Below are 4,519 nucleotides of genomic sequence, written 5' to 3'. Positions count from 1 at the left end.
CTCAACATATTCTCGATTTATCACTTTTTAGAGGGGGCAGTTACATTTTGCCCCTCCCCAACTCAATAAATTTACACCACTATTACTTAACGCCACTTTTCTTTTCTTTCTTTTTTTTTCTCTTTTTTTTTTTTTGCTTTTCCGGGGGAGGGGGGCAATTTCCCCCTTGCCCCCCCCCCCCCCTCGTGACGCCCATGACCACAGTATTCATGCACGAAATGTATTCTGGATGTAGCTTACGTAGACTTTACCGTTGCAGACGAAATTAAATGTCGTAGTAAATGATGAATTTCAACATTCTGCTGTGGTAAACTGATGTTTAATATTTCGATCTGGGCATGTGACGAATAGAAAAAGCACGTAAAGTATGTTGAATTGGATCAACTTTCATAAGAACATGTAATTGGTGCATTACCAGTATATAAAATGACTGGATCTATTTTCATAGTATTGATTGGATATCTAACTTTTTAAATATTAAATAGTAGATGTTTCAAGGTACTAGGCCTACGGCCTTTTATTCTTTTTTTTTAATATAAAAACAAGACGTCAACTGCAAAAAAAAGCTTAAAGGTAGTGTGGACCATTTTCATCTTTCCAAAAAGTAGCTGACCAAATTATTGTTGAAACGTACTTGGTTTAAAGATATTAATGACACTAAACTCCCTGTGAAATTATTCCTTCTGACATGCTGTCATTTTGAAGAAAACAAGAAGAGAATGTCATTCCCTCAGATGCGTCAAGTGACACATTTTTGAAAATTTCCGTTGGCAGTTGGTTTGTAATTGGGCGAATCCGTGAATGGGTGCAAGCTCGCTGACACAGAACGCACGCGCGGGTTGCTCATAAGCGAGAACCGTTGGTTAATTAAGTGTGTGACGTCACGCAGCAACAATCGGCTGAATGAGAATCATGTCCCGAATGCTGATTTCAGGATTGTGTCGTGACTCAGCAGCATTTGAATTGAAATCGAGATCCAGAATATTGGGGTTTTTTTTGTCGAAATAGGCCCATTAAAGCATTCACAGACCTAACGCTTTATCAGGGCCAATTTCATTTGCTTAGCACTAAAATAGTCTGGCCTATAAAAGCAGAACTCCAAGTGATGTATGTTGTTCATGATTAGTATTCGGTTGTTGTTTGCTTTCATGGAAAACACATGGAGGTTTGGCTGGTATCCTGCTTTTATAAGCCAGACTTTTTTGTGCTTAGCATCGCCGTGGAATTGGGCCCAGGTTAGTTGTTAAGCACCCGTCTTTAGATTTTGAGCACTTTTGTTGCTTCAAATGAAAAAAAATAATATGCACCAATGACAAATGATGTACTATACCTTTAAGACCGTCATCTCCGGTAGTTACAGAGATATGTATTCACAGTTATGATGGTAAATATCTACTGTATTGACATTTAAACCAAACTAAGATTGAACACATGTAGATAGTAAAAAGGCAAACTGTGTTGTTAGGCCAAAAAAAAAAAGTCTCCGGTTTCTGGTATGCGCGCGCGTCGCCGTAGCCATGCGCGTCGGCAAAATGAAAAAGTTTTTTTTTCAATACAAGATGATGTCTAAAAATCGCCAAACTCACTGGTTCGACTGGAATTCTGCTGCTGCACAATTTTAACGTGTTTTTAGATGGGGTTATGATCGAGAATAAGCTTTATGTGGCCTCTTTGGACTCCCATATATTTGCACTAAGTTTAGTCGGGCACCATTTGCAGTCATCAGCCGACATTTGAAGCCAAAAAAAAAAAAAAACGGGTAAAAAAAAAAAAAAGCCGTGTCGCCGCACCACTTTTGGGGCAAGCTCCATACCAGAAACCGGAGACTTTTTTTTTTGGCCTTACGCACGTTTTTACATTTGCAGTGAGCATGACATACAATTGTAGCTGGCAGTTCGTAAATGGCCTCTGAATAATACATGTACAATATTGCCCACGGGTGTTGCACATCAAACTAAGTGTGCCAAAACCCATTTGCTTTGCCACACTCACCCGGGTGAAGAGGTTCCATTAAACTGTATCCGAAGACGCACCTGTGCAACAATAACATGCCCAGGGGCTTCGCTAGTACATTCACCTGACGAAGAAGCATTACGTGGCGTACATTTTGTATGCATAGGCCGTGTCCGAAACGGGCTTCCAGAGCTACGGCTACGTCTATTGTCAGCGCGTCCCCGCGTATTTTCAATGGGCGCAGACCTAGACCTAGCTCTAGACAGCTGATTCGGATGCAGCCTTATTGTCAGAGCACACCACCCTAAACAGCGCCCCCTGTCGGTCAAACTCACAAAGCTATTTTTCTTACTGCTAATAACTTCATATCTTAACTTTAATTCAATTTAAATCCGCTTAACGTAGATCAAAGATAAATGTACTTGTTTATTGAAAGGCCTACTCATATTTTTTTCACATAAGTATTGTGGTGCTGACATTTATTCTTTGAATATTTCTTTATTGGGCTAATTCATTATGCTCACTTTAGAAATTTGATTTTTATAAGCAATTTAGAATAAACCACCTGCCTCAGGCTTATGCTTAGAAATCACAAGCTGTTGGACAAATCTTGAAGCAAGATCACTTGCCCTGCTTTCACCTGCTGGCCATGTGGTTCTTAATTCTTATACTTTCTTGCATCAATACAAAAAAAAAATACAAAGAGAAATCATATCGATATTCAATGCACGTGAGCGCTGTAGGATGTTAGTACATTAACAGTAGATTGTGTTCTATCACAACAAACTGAGCGCAAAATTGAAAGCATACCTCCTTTTCTGGCACACATATTGCCGAGAACACTTTACATACGTGTTTTCTGCGGGTAACCAAGCACAGTGCTGCAATGAGAAATTGTAACATGGTCTTAGGGACTGTTTAGACAGACTTGCAAGCAAAACAAATCACGGTTTACACTCCGTCGGCCATGGAAGTAAACGACTTGTGCACTGGCGCATTCGGCACGGCTAGGCTGTGTGATTGGACGGCGGACACAGATTAAAACAACTCCTGCGTGTTGAGGTTTAGCGCGGCTGCGAAAGCCGCGGTTATAATTATGCTATGCCTTGCTTCTCCAGTGTTTACCTTAAACGAAAATGCCCGTACCGTCAAACGAAGAGTAGCAAATGTCGTTGCGGCACCTATGTTATTGGAATGAAATCAAGCGGTTCGTGAAAATGCCCATGACAAGTGTCTCCCCATCCATCAGTCCAGTATAAGCAAAGGGCGAAAAAAATCAGGTTTCCGCGCGCAAATTGAATTGTCCGTTGCTTTCGTTCGGTGCTTTCAAATGTCATGTTTTCTTGTTGTCTCGGCTGCGCTGGTACAAAGTCCGATCGCAAGCAGGACACCGGCATTATTGACTTACCGGTATTGTGTTTATAATCAGTAAAAGTGTTCGGTGCAAAGTGTGTGCCCTTTGAAGATAACGATTTAAAGCTTGCTGCTTTTTGGCGGCACTTTGGTTGTGTGTATTTGGCTTACGGTAACTCTGCCTTATAGTCACTCTCTGATGTGTATTAACACACTCACTGTTTGGAGAGATGTACAGTCATTACTGATAAACATGTACCAATAATAAACTATTTTAAAAACGGAGATGATCATTATGATAAACATAATAAACTATTAAACTGTTCTTTAATACGGTTAATGTTTTGTTGAGGTGCTTATTTTTTAGAACATTATATTGTATTGTTTCTAAATATTATAAATATGATTTTCAACTGATGGGCATCCCCGACCGAGCTGTGGTTTGATTAGCGTTACATGAAATCAGCCAAATAGGCATAAGATTGTGTAACTGTCTGTTCAGCCTTAGAAACCATAATGTCTACCCGTAATTTTGTCAAGAATGTCTCTGAGTGACGTCCCAAGTTTTCTTCAGTGACCCTTTGGATAGGATTTTGCCGAACTGGGCGCCTTATTGTACGTCAATACTTTGATCAGAAAATGTATTACATGTGCATCAACCTCGTTCACATGGTGTCAAGCAGTACGCTCCCACCACTACCTGCTTCTTTACCCTGGTATTGATATATTGATTTGATTTATTGCTACATAATGCATACAAATACAGTACAGTAGATTGTCTCTTGATTGCTCCTTCAAAAATTACCGCGTTGTAAGAATTACAAACACACTAAATTGACAAGTTAAAACATGTACAATCTCATAGAAAAGTGGTAAAAAGAGCATTACAAACATCACTTATAGTATATATAAAAATATGACTTAATGAGTTTAAAAAAAAATACATCACAGTTGTTTAAAATTCCCATTTAAATATCTAACTGCAGTGTTATAAAAAGAGCGATTTGATCACCGCGTAGTCCGTCCCTTTCGTGATCAATATTTGTGTCTCATTCTTCTGAATGAGCCCATTAGCAGGATGAGAAAACACGGTGAAGTTTCTCTTGAAGTGGAATTAACATCGAAACAATACTTTATCCAGTGGCAGTGGTTGAGTAAACCCCAAAAGGATGATTCAACAAAACTGCATAGGCCTACAGGAAGTTACGAAATA

The sequence above is a fragment of the Patiria miniata genome, unplaced genomic scaffold (assembly GCF_015706575.1).
Source record: "Patiria miniata isolate m_02_andy unplaced genomic scaffold, ASM1570657v1 HiC_scaffold_3, whole genome shotgun sequence".
NCBI lineage: Eukaryota > Metazoa > Echinodermata > Asteroidea > Valvatida > Asterinidae > Patiria > Patiria miniata.
Note: the sequence above shows the minus strand (reverse complement) of the source record.